The sequence below is a fragment of the Microcebus murinus genome, chromosome X (genome assembly GCF_040939455.1).
Source record: "Microcebus murinus isolate Inina chromosome X, M.murinus_Inina_mat1.0, whole genome shotgun sequence".
Taxonomy (NCBI): domain Eukaryota; kingdom Metazoa; phylum Chordata; class Mammalia; order Primates; family Cheirogaleidae; genus Microcebus; species Microcebus murinus.
The window spans coordinates 40007058-40027295 of NC_134136.1; positions in this window are offsets into that span (position 1 = coordinate 40007058).

Sequence of the window (20238 nt, forward strand, 5' to 3'; positions counted from 1 at the left end):
TTATACCATACCTCCTCATTTTTAAGCTATAATTTATTGGGCACATGTTTCTAGGAACTATGATAGGCTCATTGGATGCTTTATTTTGTTTGTCCTTCAAAACTACTCTTTGGGAGTAAATAGATTATCTCTATTATAGATGAGGAGAATGAAACTCAGAAAGGTTAAATATTTGCTCAACATCTCACAGCTTATAAATGGCTGAGCCAGAAATGAAACCCAGGTATGAAGCCAAAGCACATGTTCCTTCCACTATTCCATGCCACTTCACTATCCAAGACAGGGTGGATCTGTTCCAGAAGACTATTTGGAATCTGCCCAATGGCCAGTGATGATTATCTTTTGATCATAACAATAATATTTAAGGGTCCTATTGGTTTCAACTTAATTCTCTTGAGAACAGGAAGGACTGATTCCCTCCAACCATGAAAGCTGGCCTTGCAAAACTGGGACTATCTTGCAAACCTCCCATATTTTTCATTTGTAACCAGTTCTGCTGCATGTAAACAGATCTGGCTAATATTCTTTCCCAACTACAACAATGGAGTTAAATGTCTTCAAACCTTTGAGATTTTAGATGAAAAGAATATATGTTTATTTTATACTATAGTTGGAAGTGATTTATCTAGGTTTTAATGCTTGGTCAATGTAAGTGGAAGACATTATTTGCTATAGATAGCTATAATTGTTTCTGAGAGAAACTTTAAAGTTCCAGTGAAATTTGGTGTTTCATTTTATCATGTATATTCTTTCTATAGTCTCTTTAAAATATACATCTATTTTTCTTTAGTGGTGAAAAGAGCATTTTAAAATTTCCTCTTAGAGACTTGAGAGCAGAAAATTTGTTTGAGCAAATAATGTGCAGTTGGGAAAAGCAGCTTAGGTAGCCAGATTTTCAGTGGATAATTTTATATTCTTAGATTGTCACATAGTGTAAGCTATCCAGGTAATTTGCTGCTTTGAACCAAAACACAGTTTCTTCCCCAAACCCCCAAACCCCTAAAACTTATTTTTATTGTTTGAAATGTTGCCTAACAATAGTTTTCTCCCTTCAACTCACCATTCTGTACCATCTGTTAGGAGAGTGCCTATTTTGAATGCAGTGTCTCATATAACCTATCATTCTTATAGTTCCTGCAGGAGCCAGGCCATTTGGAGAATGAATTCTGGCATTGAGAAAGGAAAGAAAGAGAAAAGGTGGAACCAGAATCTTTAATATATTTCTATGAGGCTTCTCTTCTGTAGGAGAATAACTATCCCATCGTGGTTCATCCTTTGAGCAAGGGAAGTGATGCCAAGTCGTCAAAAACAGACCTAAATCAAGTAGTGAGTATAATGGCCAAACAGTGGTGAGCACCATCAGTTCAAGGGCATATGTTTAGTTGAGCAGTGTTAATATTAGAGGTGGAGCCATGAATAAGAACCTAGGTTAGCAGTACAATAGCAGTAGAATGGTACTGGAAAATAAGACAAAAGCAGCCTAACTTTATTCTACCTGATGGCCTATTGCTGGCACAGGGATCCTTTTAAAGTTCTAAGAGCATCCTTTCTAGGCTGAACTGCTGTTTGTCTCTAATGTATCAACCAGAGTCCAGCATCATTAAGTGGCTGGGGAGAGAAATGAAGGTGAGGTATTGAATAGTTTCGAATGCAGCCCAACCAGTGAGTGAAGTTAGCAAGTGGGTTAAGGAAATAGTCTTATTTTCTCACCCTCCTACTATCAACTAATCTTTTTATGGGTACTGGAGGGAAAATAGGAAGTGCTTATGGGTAAAAACCTTGGGCTTTGATGTCAATCAATAAAGAGATGGGGGTGGACAGGAATAGAGGCCAATGTGTGATCATGTGAGCAACTTAGTCTTCCATCTGACCATTCATCTTGATCAACTAACCATTACATCCAGACCAAGGGACTCTGTATACCTATGACAATTGTGTGCCAATTTGACTGGGCCACAGAATGCCCAGATATTTGGTTAAACATTATTCTGGGTATATCTGTGAGGGTGTTTCTGGATGAAAGTAACATTTGAATTGGTAGATTGAGTAAAGAAGATTGCCCTCCCCAGTAGGTGTGGACTTCATTCAATCTGTTGAAGGATAGAATAGAATAAAGAGCTGAGTAAGAAACAATTCCTTTTCTCTCTGCCCGATTGTCTTTCTCCTGCCTTTGTACTTGGGCTCAGGCTGGAACTTATACCATTGGTTCTCCTGGTTCTCAGGCCTTCGGATCAGGACTGAAACTGCACCATCAGCTTTTCTGGGTCTGGACATCTCAGCTTGTGTAATTGCATGAGCCTATATATATATATATATATATATATATATATATATATATCCCATTGGTTCTGTTTCTCTGGAGAACCCTGACTAATATAATATAGTCCAACATTCTCAATTTCCAATGCTTACCCCTTGGATGACACATAATCGGTCCAATTCTCTCAATGATGACATTCTTGGGAAACAGAGAGGAATATCCTTGTACTGCTCCTGTGAGAAGAAGAAATAATTCTCCCTGAGTCAACCCACAACCACTTTTCTTCCATTTGATTACAAAGACCCATAAAAATTGGATAACAGAAGTAAAATTGTGTGATTGTTGATTTTGATTTTTTTTTTTCAGTTTTGTGCTTGCTTTATTGTCCGTAGCTATAACTGCATGGGACTAGAATCAGCTCATTTGGTTGAACTGACTAGCCAATAGGCGAATATGGATGTTATGTAAACCTAATCTGTGCATTACTTATGTTTGAGGGTATCACTTCTCTAAGTGTTCACAGAGAAGAGGTTGCATTGCTATATTGTGTGAACAGTGTCTAGGATAGTGCCACATGCAGACAGAGTCTTGTTCAGATTTGTTTGACAATTCAACTGGTAATTTTCCCTCTGTATGCAGATCTCTCAGGAGAAAGAAGATTACTCAGAAGCACCATTATGTCTACATGGCAAAATATATTTAGAGTCATAAAAGAAAAATGTAATCGGTCATGAAGGTATTTGGATTTTATCAGAGGTGGGGATCATTTAGCCCCCAGAGGGGGAACATCAGACCTGCAGCTTATTTTTATTTAACTCACAGGTCAGACATTAGGAAACGATCCCATTTATGGGTGTAACTGGGAACACAAACATGGCATTTAAAATATTTCGTAGATAGATGTTGAAAACAAGAGAGGAATGCTTTTCCGTTCAAGATCTTTATCTTGGCAAAAACGTAATGATGGTGATGACTATGATGACAATGATGATAGTTATGATTATAATATTAATAATAGCTGCCATATATTGAGCACTTACAAAGTGCTTGATGTTGTTCTAAGTGCTCAAAAAGACTACCTTCAACTACATAGCTGCATTTAAGGATGCTCCTTAAGTGAGAAAAAAGAAGTATTTTGGGAGTGCCTGCACTGCTGAACTTTAAATAGAAATTAAATTCTGTCAATTTTTACCTACTGTTAAAATATAAAGGATTATATATATATATATATACTTTTTTTTTAAAGCCAGTGTTAGATCTTTGCTTCTTGGGGCTTTGGCAAACATCCGACTCTTTCTCTCTTTTCTTCCCTTGCCTCCTCCCCTCTGCTCATTCTTTCCTTTTCTGTAATCCTCCTTTTCTTCATCCTTTCTTCAGTAACCATAAATAGAAAGATGAAAGACATTATTTGTCATGTGGGCCATGTTTATATCCTGCAAAAGATAACACTTCACATCAGGCCATTTGAAAACTTCTGGATTGCTAAGGGAATTTTTCAATATTCACAACCTCACAATATTTATAATAAATAAATTAGGTCCAGGTCCAACCAGATTTTGTATCAGGTTAGTTTTGACTATTGTTGACTTTTGTACACACTTACATAAGATAATATACAGTGTACATGAGAGTGGGTTTGTATTAGAATTGAGGATAAAGTGTTAGAAGTGACCCCACATTGACCTTGCAGGCCAGCACTCTTAGAAGGTTTACAGCCATAACTCCCAGTCTCTATTCTTCAAATACCTGGTAATTATAAGCTAGGATAAAATAGATTTTCATTTTGAAGCAGATATGCAGCTTTATTTTTTAAAAAAATCCCAATGCCTAAGAGAAAAACAGGTGACTTTGATCCAAAGGATTTACTTCGTGAAGTTGTAAGCAATCCAATAAAAATGTATTTTTGAATCTTATGAAAGTGAAATACATGAAAGCATGGAAAGTAAGCATCATCCAAAGGACACCCATAGAGACAGATCAATTTCTGATCCCTCTGCCATCCAATCTTTGGGGGATGATTTGAGTGGAATCCTTTTTAAGTTATCAGCTGCTTCCCTTTTCATCATAAAAGACAACCACAAACATCATCTCCAGGTGAAATTAAATTGAGCTAAAATGAACCAATTTTAAAGTACACTGGTTCATGCTTTCCCACACTGGCTTAAATTATTCCTGGTGTCCTACAGTGTATCTACATAGTAAATAAAAGGAAGCAATTTTTGTTCTTTAAAAAAGCTTTCTCCTAAGACATGAGCTCATTCGTCTCTAAGATCAATCTCCTTACAAGTACTGCTATGACAACATGAGTTTGGGAGGTATTTGCTTTATAACGTCTAGCATCAAGTTGATTACTGAAATAAAAGTAAAGTCTGTTAGGCACTACTCTGTTTGGGGAAAGAGAGTGAGGGTGATAATGAGCGAGAAAGAGAGAGAGAGACTATGTGTATGCATGTGTGTGTCTGTATATGTTAATATGGTGAGTAGGGCCTGAGCACTGCAAAATTATAAAGTAAATAAAATTTGTAATTGGTATGCTCTATACTCCACTTACTCTATGTGCCCTATTTTCCAGCTGGCTGTGCCCCATACCTGCGCAAGTCCTCTGGCTATATTGCTCCTACCAGACTTGGCCCCATGCAATGATCCCAGCCCTGGACATTTCTCTCTGTGTGTTTTTTATCATAATTTGCCTGTTTGGAATCCTGTTAATTTGGTAGTACTTACCAGCTGATAAATAATGCCCTCTGGGCTGAAAAACAAAGTATATAAAATTAAACCTGGATGAGACTTGGTCTAAACCCCTCATTTTATGCCTTGGAGATCCTAGAGCCCAGGGTAGAAAGTTACCCCAACTGAAGGCATACATCTTTTTAATGAGGGCTAACAGGTTACACACTGTTCTCCTACTCCCACCCCCCATGTCCTATTTTAAATGTAATCCTCCAGATTTAATGCTTCAGCCCAAAGGAGTGACTCTTATGGTGGAGTTACTTCATACTTCTTGCAGAGTAATAGATATGAAAAGGTTTTGAGTTATTTTTGAGGCTTTTAGTGGGAAGCCTGTCTCTCTTTTCTGCTATGGATTTGGCTCCATCTCCTGAGGTACAAGGGATGAGCCCCTGTGCTTGCTAAGCGTGTCACTCTAGCTGGTTGCACCTGTCACGTGTCTAGGCTGTCTATGCTATTTGCCAAAGGTACTACCTCTGGTGCCTTCTCAGATGAAAGTCACAGAAGTGGCTGCCTGGGAAGAGATGAGTCTGTTGCAAGCTGTTTTCACCATTTCATTGAGCTCATTTCCATTCCCTGTATTTTGCAAATCACTAATGTGACTTGCCCACACAAATGGAAAGAAGCTGCTCTAATTAAAAATGCATGGGGCTGTTCCCTAAGAAATTCACAGTGGGAAGCCATCCAGGAACACCCTAGAAAACACAGCCATCTCTATGCTTTGCTTCCTAGATTCTATCTGGAACTTAATATACCAAAAACAGAAAGGCCAAGTTGGCTAGTATCATGGACCTATGAGAGACTTACAAAGATGGAGCTCATTTTGTCCCAGGCTCCCTTTCTCTCAAAGTGTTCACAGAAGGATGAAGCAAGTCTTGGCTTTAATTATATTACATTTCAATGACCTTGGAGTTGGAAAGAGCCATACAGATTGCCTACTACAACCTACCTCTTGACAAAGACTCTCCTTTTGACCAAACTTTAGTCAGGTTCATCTGAGCTCTCTTCTTAACTAGGCCTCAGCCTTGGCCCTTGTCCTATGTGTGGCCCACCTAACCAAGTATTAGTAAAGAATCCTGCTAAATCATCCTCCTACCCTTGATATCTGATCAAGTTCCTAATCCCAGACCCTTGATGCCTAAGTCTTTGGCCTGCTTTTATCAAGAATCCTATTGGGCCAGTTTAGCAAGAATCACCCCTACCCTTGATGTCTCCTCTTAGTAATTTTCCATCCACTGATCCCACTCACACCCTGATCCTTGGCTATAAATACCCATTTACTCTTGCTGTACTTAGAGTCGAGCCCTATCGCTCTCCTCTAATGCAATAGTCTTGAATAAAGTCTTCTTTATCATTTTAATAAGTCTCAGAATATTTTTTTCTTTAAAATTTACAGTACCAGAATCCTATTTGACTGTATCCCTAATGGGTGATAACACAAGCTCTGCTTGAACACTTCCAGTGACAAGAAGATCATTACTCTGAAGTAGATCATTCTGTCTGCATGGTATGAAAGCTGTGAAAGGCAGCTACTTATTAGAAAAATCATAGGCTTTGGTGTTACACAGACCTGGGTTAATTGGCTTTTTCCTTCTAACCTTCGTTTTACTTTTATTCAACAAACATTTTATGAATGGCAGATTGGGTTAGAAAACTCTTCTGAGTAGAAGAAACAAACTATGGGAAGTCCCAGAGGTAAAAAATAGACAAGAAAGAGGAGAACATAGTGTGTGTTAAAAGATAATTTTCAGAAAAAGGTAAAGTTATGACTCTTATACAGGTATAAAAATGAATATATGTTAAAGAATTTATTTTCCTCATATGATATAAGTGAACCAGGAAGATTTTATAACTGGTTCAGAAGTCAAAATAACAGTTTTATACAGAGTAAAGGAATATTGAGATGAATTGCAACTAAGACGAAATTGTTTTTTCCACAGTAGTTGGGGGAGCTAATTAAATCACTGCTGAGCAGAACATAACTTACATATCTCTTAGTTACTTCCAAGTTATAAAAAATTGCAAAATAGTTTAAAGACAATGAACAAGGCTAGAACTTATGCCTCAGAAGAGTGTGTTATGTAGGATACATATTTTCCATTGAAACACCAAATTTTTTCTATGCATATAATATTTGAGTAATTCATATAGCCTGTGTGCCTATGGTGTAGTTCCAAGTGGTGAGTGATTATAGAGAAGTAAGCTAGAGTCAGATCATGAAGGGCTTTGTAAACTAAGTTAAGAAATTCAAGCAGGGAAGTAACATGATTTATGTTTTAGACAGAACATTCTGGTTGCGTTGTTACTAGAGGGACAAGATAGAATGGATGGAGACCATTTTAAGCTGGATTCAAAGTTTGCTCTGCTGTTACTAACTGTAGGGTCTTCAGTGAAATTACTCAACATTACTGAGCCTTCATTTTCTCCTCTGGAAAGCGGATGATAATACCTTCCTTGTAGTATTGCTGAGAGGATTAACCTTATGTATGCAATCAGTCTCACATGTAGTAGACAACAAATATTATTTTCCTTCTACACTGCTCCCACTCCACAACCAAATTGTTTGAATATTTTTATACTGAGCCAAAACTTGTTTCCCTTAACCTCTGTGATTGTGGAGGTCCTAGTAGTGCTATTTGAAACAATATACAATAAGTCTAACTCCTCTTGCTTCCATATATTTGAAGATAGATCCCTTGTTTCCATTTAGTCTTTCTTTTTGAAACTAATTTTTCTGCGTTACTTCATCAATTCTTCCTCTTTCTCCTGGACAGTCTTCCTAAGGGAAGCAAAAATCTCTCCTAACTTATGGTATACAGAAATGAAATGAACATACTGCACCAGATATGGTTGAAACAGTACATAGTAAAGTGGAATAATCTCGATCTGGGTAATAATACTCTGTTATATTGCCTAAAATTGCACTAGCCTTTTAGCAACCATGTCATATAATTGGTTCATCTTAGCTTGTACTTAACAAAAATGTTCTCCCTCATTCAAAGTATATGCAATGACATTTTTAACTTAAAGATAGAATTTTGCTTTATCCACTAAATTTCATTTTTGTTTCAAACTTTCTAGCTTTAAAACATGTATAAAATATAGTGGATATTTGTTCAGGCATCACAAAATGGTATAGCAATAAATAGTAAATTTCCCTCCATTGGGATATGCTGGCTCTTAGTCATCTTCTTTTGAAGGAAACATTGTGGTAATTTCCTTGTAACTTTTTTTTAAAAAAATAATCTATTCCCATACAATGAAATGTACAATTATAAATGCAGATGATGGCATACTATACACATTGGTCTGAACTTTGTACTTTACTTTTTTTTTTTTTTTTTTTTTTGAGACAGAGTCTCACTTTGTTGCCCAGGCTAGAGTGAGTGCCGTGGCGTCAGCCTAGCTCACAGCAACCTCAAACTCCTGGGCTCGAGTGATCCTTCTGCCTCAGCCTCCCGGGTAGCTGGGACTACAGGCATGCGCCACCATGCCCGGCTAATTTTTTTTTTTTATATATATATATCAGTTGGCCAATTAATTTCTTTCTATTTATAGTAGAGACGGGGTCTCGCTCAGGCTGGTTTTGAACTCCTGACCTTGAGCAATCCGCCCGCCTCTGCCTCCCAAGAGCTAGGATTACAGGCGTGAGCCACAGCGCCCGGCCTGTACTTTACTTTTAATAATGCCAATAGAATGTGAGCTCTAAAAGGGCAGGAATTATTTTTTTCAACACCTAGAAAAATGTCTGACACATAGGGGAGTCACCATAAATATTGTTGAATGCTGAAGAATATATTTGGACTAGGAAAAATTTTGTTGGCATAGTGTTGGATTTATTAACATGTAGGAAATTATAATCTTCACAATATTTATTTTCTCGTTCATGAATATAGCAAATGAACAGTTATATTTCTTATTCTATTTACATCTTTTATGCTTCTAATATGATAACTTTCTCTATAAAGTCTTAAACTTCTGTTGTTAGATCTATTTTTTAGTATTTGTAGTATTTTTTTCCACTATAAATTATATCTGTATTTGTTATTTTATTATAATTTAAATTATTCATTGCTGGTGCATAAGAATACAAACTTTGTATATTAATTGTATATCCAGCAATCTTTTAGTTTTAAAAGCTTGTAGTTTTTCTTTGACTTTCTGTGTGGACAATCATATTATCTTCATATAATGGCAATTTTGTCTTTTCTGATTTTACATTGATATAATTTATGATAATTTCATCACCTTATTTGTGTTGGCAAGATTTCCCAATACAATATTGAATAAAAACAGTGGTAGTAGAACATCTTTACTCTTTGCTTTTTTTACTTTAATGGGAATATTTCAAAGGTATCACCCATCAGTTAATAGTAGTTATACATTTCTGATAGTAATCTTTTTTTTTTTTTTTTTTTTTTTTTTTTTTTTTTTTTTTTTTTTTTTGAGACAGAGTCTCACTTTGTTGCCTAGGCTAGAGTGAGTGCCGTGGCGTCAGCCTAGCTCACAGCAACCTCAGACTCCTGGGCTCAAGCGATCCTTCTGTCTCAGCCTCCCAAGTAGCTGGGACTACAGGCATGCGCCACCATGCCCGGCTAATTTTTTCTATATATATTAGTTGGCCAATTAGTTTCTTTCTATTTATAGTAGAGACGGGGTCTCGCTCTTGCTCAGGCTGGTTTTGAACTCCCGACCTCGAGCAATCCGCCCGCCTCGGCCTCCCAGAGAGCTAGGATTACAGGCGTGAGCCACCGCGCCCAGCCTTCTGATAGTAATCTTTATAAAGTTAAGAAAATTACACTTTACTCTGTTTTGCAAAAATTTATATCCTGCAAGGTATTGATTTTTATCAAAAGCTTCTTCTACATTTCATCAGTTATTTTTCTATTTGATCTAAGAATGTAAAAATTCATATACAATATATTTTTCTTGAATGTTAAAGCATCCTTGCATTCTTCAGATATACCAAACTTGGCCATGATAGTTTGGTTTTCTAATATTTAGGATTTCTGTGTCTGTATTCATAATGGAGATTGTCCTATAATTATTCATTTTCATTCTGTCCTTTTCTGCATTTTTCAAAAATTTATTTTTCAGCTCAGTTGAGTCTTAGTCTGTTTGAGCTTTTGTATGAAATTTCCTTAGACTGGGCAATTTATAAACAACAGAAATTTATTGCTCACAGTTCTGGTTGTTGGGAAGTCTAAGATCAAGACACTAGCAAATTTGATGTCTGGTAAAGGCCCATTTTTCATAAATGGTGGCTTGTTCCTGTGTTCTCATGTGGTAAAAGAGGCAAAATACTTTCTCAAGCCTCTTTAACCACTTCGGTAGGGCGCTCACCAGCCGCGAAACCTTGCCCACAGGCAGCACTCATAGTCCGCACGGTAGTGTGTGCTGTGCATTGATGACGAATCTGTTTTGCTCTTGTGTGATGAGGAAAGCTTTAAAGCACTGAAAGCTTGTTTTACTTTACAGGCAGCTTTACTTGTAATGTAAATCAGAATAGGTAGCATATACATATATGTTTTCATTACGTTATTTTTAAATGTTCACAATTTTATTTTGATAAATGAAAAATTAGAAAAGTCTTATCACGGCTGTCGGCTAAAGTTGACACTCTGCTGTGCGCCTTCATGTCACGGCTGTCTGCTAAAGTCGCTATGCACGTTCATCTGTGGCTATCGACTATAGTCGTACTGAAGTGGTTTAAAAACACTAATCCCATTCATGAGAGCAGAGCTCTCCTGACCTAATTACCTCCAAAAAGGCTCTACCTCTTAATACTACAACAATCATAATGGAGATTAGGTTTCAACATAAATTTTGGAGGAACACAAACATTCAAACCATAACAAGGTATAATTGACAAATAGAAAATTTATATATTTAAATTTTTTTCTTTCTTTTTAAAATTTCAATAGATTTAGGGGTGACAAGTGTTTTTTATTACATGGATAGATTCTGTAAAACTTAAGTCAGGGCTTTTAGCGTATCTATCACCAGAATAGTGTACATTGTACCTAATAGGTCGATTTTTATCCCTCACACCCTTTTCACGCCCCCTCCTTAGTTTTCAATGTCAGTTATACCACTTTATGAAAATATATACCCCTCATTTAGCTCCCATTTATAAGTAGGAACATGAGGTATTTTTTTTTTCCATTCCTGAGATACTTCACTTAGGATAGTGGTCACCAGTTCTATCTAAGCTGCCATGAAAGACATTATTTCATTCCATTTCATAGCTGAGCAATACTCCATAGTGTATATATACTACATTTTCTTTATCCACTCCTCAGTTAGTGGGCACTTAGGTTGATTCCATATATTTACAATTGTGAATTGTGCTCTGAGAAACATTTGGCTGCAAGTGTCTTTTTTTAAAATGACTTCTTTTCCTCTGGGTAGATACCCAGCAGTGGGATTGCTGGATCGAATGGTAGGTTTATTTTTAGTTCTTTGAGGAATCTTCATATTGTTTTCCATAGAGGCTGTACTAGTTTACATTCCCACCAATAGTGTATAAGTGTTCCCTCTTCACTGCATCCATGCCAACATCTATTGTTTTTTGACTTTTTATAATGGCCATTCTGACAGGGGTAAGAGGGTATCTCATTGTGATTTTAATTTTCATTTCCCTGATGATTAGTGATGTTAAACATATTATCATATGTTTGTTGGTCATTTGTCTATCTTCTCATGAAAAATAATCTGTTCATGTTGTTACCCCACTTTTTGATGGGGTTGTTTTTTTTCCTGATAATTTGTTTGAGTTCTTTGTAGATTCTGGATATTAGTCCTATGTTGAATGTATAGGTTATAAATATTTTCTCCCATTCTGTAGGTTGTCTGTTCACTCTGTTGATTATGTCCTATGCTATGAAGAACATTTTAAATTTATTATAGTCACATCTATTTGTTTTTGTTGTTGCTGTATTTGCCTTGAGGCCTTCATCATAAATTCTTTGCTTAGGCCTATGTCTAAAAGAATTTTTCCTATATTTTCTTGTAGAATTTTTATGGTTTCAGGTCTTACATTTTAGTCTTTAATCCATCTTCAATTAATATTTTGTATATGGCAAGAGAAAAGGGCCCTGTTTCATTCTTCTGCATTTGGATATCCAGTTTTCCAAGCACCATGTATCAAATAGGTCGTCTTTTCCCTAATGTATGTTTTTGTCTGCTTTATCAAAAATCAGTTGGTCATAGCTATATGATTTTATTTCTGGGTTCAGTATTCTGTTTCATAGGTCTATGTCTCTACTTTTATACTATTATTATGTTATTTTTGTTACTATAGCCTTGTAGAATAATTTGAAGTCAGGTGATGTGATGCCTCCAGATTTATTCTGTTTACTTAAGATTGCTTTGGCTATCCAGGCTCTTTGAGTTCCAAATGAAACTTAGAATTCTTTTTCTAGATCTGTAGAAAAAAACATTGATATTTTGATGAGGATTGAATTGAATGTGTAAATCACTTTGTGTAGTATGGACATGATAACAATGTTGATTCTACCAATCCATGAGCATGGGATGTTTTTCCATTTTTTTGTGTGTCATCTATGATTTTTTGCATCAATGTTCTATAGTTCTCCTTGTATAGGTCTTTCACTCCCTTGGTTAAATTTATTCTTAGGTATTTTTTTTTTTTGCAGCTATTGTAAATGGTATTGAGTGCTTGAGCCTCAGCTTGCCTGTTATTAGTATACAGAAATGCTACTGATTTCTGTATATTGATTTTGTAACCTCAGACTTTGATGAATTTATTTATCAATGCTAGGAGTCTTTTGGTGGAGTCTTTAGGGTTTTCTGGATATAAGATCATATCATTGGCAAACTGGGATAGTTTGACCCCTTTACTTACTTGGATGCCCTTCATTTCTTTCTTTTGCCTGATTACTATGGCTAGGACTTCTATGTTGAATAGAAGTTAGGACAGTGGGTCTCCTTGTCTTGTTCCAGTTCTTAGGAGGAATGCTTTCAACTTTTCTCCATTCAGTATGTTGCTGGCTGTGGATTTGTCACATATGGCTTCTATAATTTGAGGTGTGTTCCTTTATGCCTAGTTTGTTGAGGATTTTTATTATGAAGAGGTGCTGGATTAGTCAAATGTTCTTTATACAGCTATTGAGATTATCATATGGTTTTTCTTTTTAATTCTGTTTATGTGGAAAATAAAATTTATTGATTTGTGTATGTTGAACCATCCTTGCATTGCATCTTTTTTATATGCTGTTGGATTCAGTTTGCTAGTCTTTTGTTCAAGATTTTTGCATCTGTGTTCATGAGAAATATTGGTTTTCTTTCTTTGTTATGTCCTTTCCTGGCTTTTATATCAGGGTGATACTGGGTTTGTCGAATGAGTTAGGGAGGATTTCCTCCATATCAATGTTATGAACATTTTCCATAGGATAGGTGCAACTTCTTGGTAGGTTTGGTAGAATTTGGCTGTGAATCTGACTGGTACTGGGATGTTTTTTTCTTGGGAGATTTTTTTATTACTGTTTCAATCTCAGTACTCATTACTGGTTTGTTCAGGATTTCTATTTCTTCTTTATTAAAGCATGGGAGGTGGTGTGTTTCCAAAAATTAATCAATTTCCTCTAGATTTTCTAGTTTGTGGACATAAAGGTTTACAAACTAGTCTCAGATGATCCTTTGCATTTCTGTAGTATCAGTTGTAATGTCTCCTATTTCATTTCTGATTCAGCTTATTTGAATCCTTTCTCTTTTATTTCTAGTTAATCTGGCTGATGTTCTATCAATTTTGTTCATCTTTTCAAAGAACCAACTTCATTTTGTTGATCCTTTGTATTGATTTTTGGTTTCCATTCTGTTTAAATAAACTGCTCTGAGCTTTGTTATTTCTTTTCTTCTGCTAGCTTTGAGATTGGTTTGTTATTCTTTTTCTAGTTCCTTGAGATGTGACATTTGATTGTTAATTTATGATCTTTCTGTCTATGTAAGGTGGGAATTTAACACTATGAACTTATTTATTAGCACTAATTTTGCTGTATCCCATATATTTTGGAAGCTTGTGTCATCTTTGTCACAATAAAAAAGAATTTATGTCCATCTTGATTTCATCATTCACCCAAGGATTGTTCAACAGCAGGGTGTTTAATTTCCATGTATTTGTGTAGTTTCGAGAGTTCCTCTTAGAATTGATTTCTAGTTTTATTCCACTGTGGTCTGAGAAGATACATGGTATGAGTTCAGTTTTTCTGAATTTGCTGAGAATTGTTTTGTGCACTAACATATGATCAGTCTTGGAAAATGTCCCATGTGCTGATGAACAGAATGTATATTTTGCAGTTTGAGGGTAGAATGTTCAGTAAATATATGTTAGGAACATTTGTTTTAGAGTACTGTTTAAGTCCAGTGTTTCTTTGTTGATTTTCTCCCTCAATGAACTGTCTAGTTGTGTCAGTGGAGTGTTAAAGTCTCCAAGTGTTATGATGTCACTGGTTATTTCTTTCCTTAGATCTACTAGAATTTGTTTTATGAATCTGGGAGCTCCTGTATTACATGTGTGTGTGTGTGTGTGTGTATATATATATATATATATACATATATATATATATATGTATTTATGATTATTATATTTTTGTTGAATTGTTTCCTTTATCATTATATAATGACCTTCTTTCTCATTCTTACCATTGTTGATTTAAAGTCTATTTTATTTGATATGACAATAGCCACTCTTACTTGCTTTTGGTTTCCATTTGCATGGACTATTTTTTTCTACCCCTGTACCTTGAGTCTTTGTGAATCTTTGCAATTTAAATGCATTTCATGGAGAGAGCATATATTTTGGTTGTGTTTTATTATCCATCGAGCCAATCTATGTCTTTTAAGTGGAGTATTAAGACCAGTTACATTCATTGTTTGTATTGATATGTAAGATACTGTTCTGGTCATCATGCTTTGTTTTCTCTCTTGTGTTACTATTTTACAAGAGCTGTGAGCCTTAGTTTTTAGATGTTTTTACATTGGTGTGTATTGATTATTCTGTTTCATATATAGAGCATGTTTAAACATTTCTTGTAAGGCCAGTCTAGTGGTGAGAAAGTCCCTTAGTGTTTGCTTGTCTAGGAAAGACTTTATTTCTCCTCCATTTATGATACTTGGTTTTGCAGGACACAAAAATCTTGGCTGGCAGTTATTATGTTTAAGAAGATTAAAAATGGTACCCCTATTCCTTCTAGTTTGTAAAGTTTCTGCTGAGAAGTCTGCCATTAGTCTGATGGGTTTTCCTTTGTAAGTTAATGAATAATTTCCTCTCACCACTTGTAGGATTTTCTCCCTTGCTTTGACTTAGGCCAGACTGATGACTATGTGCCTTGGTGATGTCCTATTTACCTTGAATCTTCCAGGTCTTCACTGTCCTTCTTTTATCTGTGTGTCTAAATCTCTTGCAGTACCAAGGAAGTTTTCCTCTAATATTCTCTCAAATAAGTTTTCTGTGCCTTTTGCTGTTTCTTCTTCTCCCTCAGGGTCACATGTGATTCTTATATTAATTCATTTTACAAAGTCCCATATTTCTCCCAGAGATTGTTCATTCTTCCTGATTCTTTTTTCTTCATTTTTGATTGACTGGGTTAATTCAAAAACCTCATCTTCCAGCTCTGAAATTCTTTTTTCTGCTTGGGTTATTCTGTTGTTAAAACTTTCCACTGTATTTTGACATTCCCTAAGTGACTCTTTCAGTTCCAGAAATTCTGTTTTTTTTTTCATACATTATCTATCTCTTTAGGTAGATGAATTTTTCATTCATGTCCTGAATTATTATCATTTTTTGGTTTCTTTGTGTTGGTTTTCAACTCTTTCATTTATCCCATTGATCTTACTTATGGTCTGTACTCTGCATTTCATATATGATATTTCGACAATTTCCCTTTGTTTGGACTTCATTGCTGGAGAACTAATACGATCTTTTGCGGGTACCCAAACTGCCTATTTTTTTCATGTTGCCAGAGTTTTTGTGCTGCTTCCTTCTCATCTGGAACCCCTTCCTCAACTCAAAAGAGATAGCTTTTGTGTATACCTGTTCTTTTCTGCTGGGAACTTTGTTGCTCAGTGAAGAGAGAGAGTGGGTCATGGATGATATACTTGAGTCATACTCTGGAATATTGACCAGGCAGGAGAGAGACATATGCACTACGAGCCTCTAATGCTGTTGCTCTCCTTCACCTCCCCCTTCTGCTGTGGTTGTCTCAGGTCAGTGACATGTAGCAGGCAGTCCATGTAGCAGTCTAGACATTCACTCCACCCAGGTCTGGTGGCAGTGGTGGTAGCAGTGTGAGCATTTACCCCGCCTGTCAATAGTGGGGTAAATGCATTAAAGCTAGGAATTGAGGGCCACAGGAACATTTTCTACGGCAGATGTGGCTGTGTGGGACCACTCAGGCAGCATCAGTGGGTGTTGACTCTGTGGGCCCCTGCCTTAACTAGGTCTTTTGGCAGCAGTGGGGGCATGTGGCCCCCTCCTACACCATATGTGAAAGCATACAGTCTCCTTTCTCCCTCCCCAGCCTTACAGGGGTGATGGGAGACAGCAGCAACAGATCTGATCCCTGAGTAGACACTGTGCTCTGGGGCTAACACCTCAAAATGGCACCAGCTGCAGTGCCCAGGGTTTGGGAATGAGTCAGACCCCACTGTGCCTTCTCTCCAGAGCAGCACTGCTACACAGTCTCCAATCAGCTCCCTATACCAGATCAGAGGCCTGCTGCAGTAAAGTGTTCCTTCTGCAACTCTGATTGGAATATCCACTGGGGAAGCGTGGAGACCTGGGGCTTTCTCCTCTGTCCCTTTCCCATATGTAGGTACCTTAATCAGGTGCCTTTGACCCTGCAGAGCGAGCCACCCCTCTTCCGTCTCCTTCACTTTCAGTGCCTCCCATTACCTCTCTGTTTATTCCCAATGATCTGTCCTAGATGATCAATCCAAAGGTGAATACCTACTCACCAATTTGGATTCTCTCCATGAGAACAGTGTGTGTAGGCTGCTTCTAGTCTATGATCTTGGCCTCCTTCTTTATGTATTTAAGGTATACAATGTCATATTTTGATATAAATATATATTATGATATCAGAACTAAACTAGATTAATTAATTGAATACTTTTATGGCACATTTTATCTAAGTTAGAGATATGTTCTTTGAAATTTTGTTTTTAAAATTTGGTTGAAGGGTTAAATTTTTAAATATTTATTCAATCTTTTAACAATACCCGAAGGGCTAGTTTTTTTATTCCTTTATGGGTCAATTTGGAGAGACTTTTCCCTGTGTTTAATTTTATTAGCATAAAGTTCTTCATAGTCTTCTCTTTTAATGATTAAAAATCTTGTCATTAGGCTGGAAGTGGTGGCCCATACCTGTAATCCTAGCACCCTGTTAGGCCAAGGCGGGTGGATAATTTGAGCTCAGGGGTTCGAGACCTGCCTGAGCAAGAGCAAAACCCCGTCTCTACTAAAAAAATATATAGAAAGAAATTAGCTGGACAACTAAAACTATATATAGAAAAAATTAGCTGGGCATGGTGGCGCATGCCTGTAGTCCCAGCTACTTGGGAGGCTGAGGCAGGAGGATCACTTGAGCCCAGGAGTTTGATGTTGCTGTGATCTAGGCTGACACCATGGCACTCTAGCCCAGGAAACAGAGTGAGACTCTGTCTCAAAAAAAAATCTTCTTGATACTGGGAATCAAGATGGTGAACGAGAAACACCTCCAGACAGACTGTCTCTGCAGAAAAGACAGATTCTAGCAGAAATTAGAAAAGAAACAAGAAGATGAGCCTACATCGGACGAGGGTCGGAAGGAGGGGTACCTGAGACCACGGGAGACTTCACGGGAGGAGGTCGTGGAGGAGACCTGGAAGCTGAGACCGCCGGAGAAGCCTGGAAACCAGCGGGAAGGGTAGGTGAATAGGCTGTTTTGCCTCCCCTGCATCTCGGACTGCTGGTGGGCTCCCCAGCAGGTGGAGAGACCTGTGGACACCAGACAAGAGACGGCCGCCGCCAGTGAGCCATAAGCCAGTAGCGGACGTGGCACCAGGCTCCCAGCTCCCTCGGGGCACCTCCATATGCACAGACCCGAGCCGTGCAGCAGGCGCCATATTGCCTCCTTCTCCCCTCCGCAGACCCTACCCGCCACTGCCCAGAGAGACAATACAGCCACCAGCCAGAGGCACCTCCAGGGAACGGGACCTTCCCTTTTGGGGCCCTAGAGCTGACTGAGGGGGACTCAGACTGTGAACTCTCTACCTGCCAGCCCTCCCAGGTGCTGCTGGCACGGTGATACCAGGAGAAGGGGGCAGACCCTGAGGCTGAGAGACATAGACCCAGCTTGAGCTCGCTGTGGGTGAATTGGGACTGGCATTCCTCCCCCTGGTGGGAATATAGTTTGAACTCTGGGATCCAGAGGTCAGACCTGCAGACCAGATCCAGTGCACCGAGGTCTCACATTGCCCGGGGCACAGAAGGGATATACATGAACAGCCTACGGAGGTTGTGTGCCTCCAGGGGCAGATCAGCATCCTAGAGGGCAACCCTCCCCCGAAACAGAGGCTGTGTGCCCAACCCAGGTGGTGTTCCTGCACAGGGAACCTCCAGGCCGGCATCACAGGCAGGGGAGGCCAGGCAGCTTGCGGTCTGGCCTCCTGGCAGAGGCCCAGGAGTAGCCTCAGAGTTGGGTTTGGTGGAAAGAATCGAGGCCTGCTCCAGACTACGGGTCTCAGACAGCCCCACCCACACATGTAGACTTTCTGACTGAGTGGGGCCATTCCAGCCCCTCCCTGACAGCTTTGCCTGGAAGCAGAGAACAGAACTTTGACCCCTGCTAATGGCATTGGTGATGCCTGAGGGCAGGCTTACCCAACTCAGCTCTGACAATACTCACTCCCAGACCAGCTATCACTGAGGAGGAGAAAAGGACAAACATGGAAGTCCCAGGGCCCCACCCACTACCTGAGACACTAGAGTGCCTCTCTACAGGAACAAGAGCTGATAACAGGACACAAAAAACAATAGCGTAGCCTGTTCCTCCAAGCAAGTGCCACCTACTGAAAGGGAGGGCATCTTGCACACCCTTTTTATGGCACCTACTGACTCATTATACAGGCAGTGGTGGAATCTCACCCACAGACACCATCTGCCGGCTCAGAAACGAAACAAGGTATGTGAATACCCAAACAAAACCTATAGGAAAGAAACAACAACTGATCCACATGGGAAGAAATCAGCGAAGAAACTCAGGATATATGAAGAACCAAAGGGAAAACACACCCCCAAGGAGGAGCACCAGCCCCGTAGAAACGGACACCAACTAAAATCAGCCAACCAAAATGACAGAAGAGGAATTTCGAATGTGGATCATCAGAAAATACAACGACCTGCAAGAACAACTCATTAACCAACACAAAGAAACCTCAAAAAGCCTCCAGGATCTGGAACAAAAGTTCACTAAAGAAATCGACACGATGAAGAAAAGTTTAACTGAACTCCTGGAAATGAAGAATCAATTCAGGGAACTACAAAATACAGTGGAAAGTCTTATGAACAGGGTAGATCAAACAAAAAAAAGAATCTCAGAGATTGAAGATAACACCCTCCAATTAAATAAATCAGTCATAGAGATAGAGCAGAAAAACAAGACAAAAGAGCAAAGCCTACAAGAGATGTGGGATTATGTGAAGAAACCTAATGTGAGGGTCATAGGGTTACCAGACGGGGAAGAAGAAAACACTCACAGGTTGGACAAGCTATTTGAAGATATAATAGGGGAAAATTTCCCAGGCCTTGCTAAAATCTCGATATACAAGTTCAAGACGCTCAGAGGACCCCTGGGATATTCAAGGCAAACAGGAAGACGTCACGATATGCAGTCATCAGACTGACCAAAATATCAACTAAAGAGGCCCTCCTAAGAGCTGTAAGACGAAAGAAGCAAGTAACATACAAGGGAAAGCCAATTCGATTAACATCAGACTTCTCTAATGAGACTTTACAAGCAAGGAGAGACTGGGGCCCCATTCTCACTCTTCTGAAACAAAACAATGCCCAACCTAGAATCTTATTCCCTGCAAAACCAAGCTTCATATATGAAGGAGAAATAAAGACATTTGGAGATAAGGAAAGTCTCAGAGAATTCACCAAGACAAGACCAATCCTACAAGAAGTACTCAAAACAGTGTTACGCACGGAACACTATAATAAAAACTCACGAATATAAAAACAACCAAAA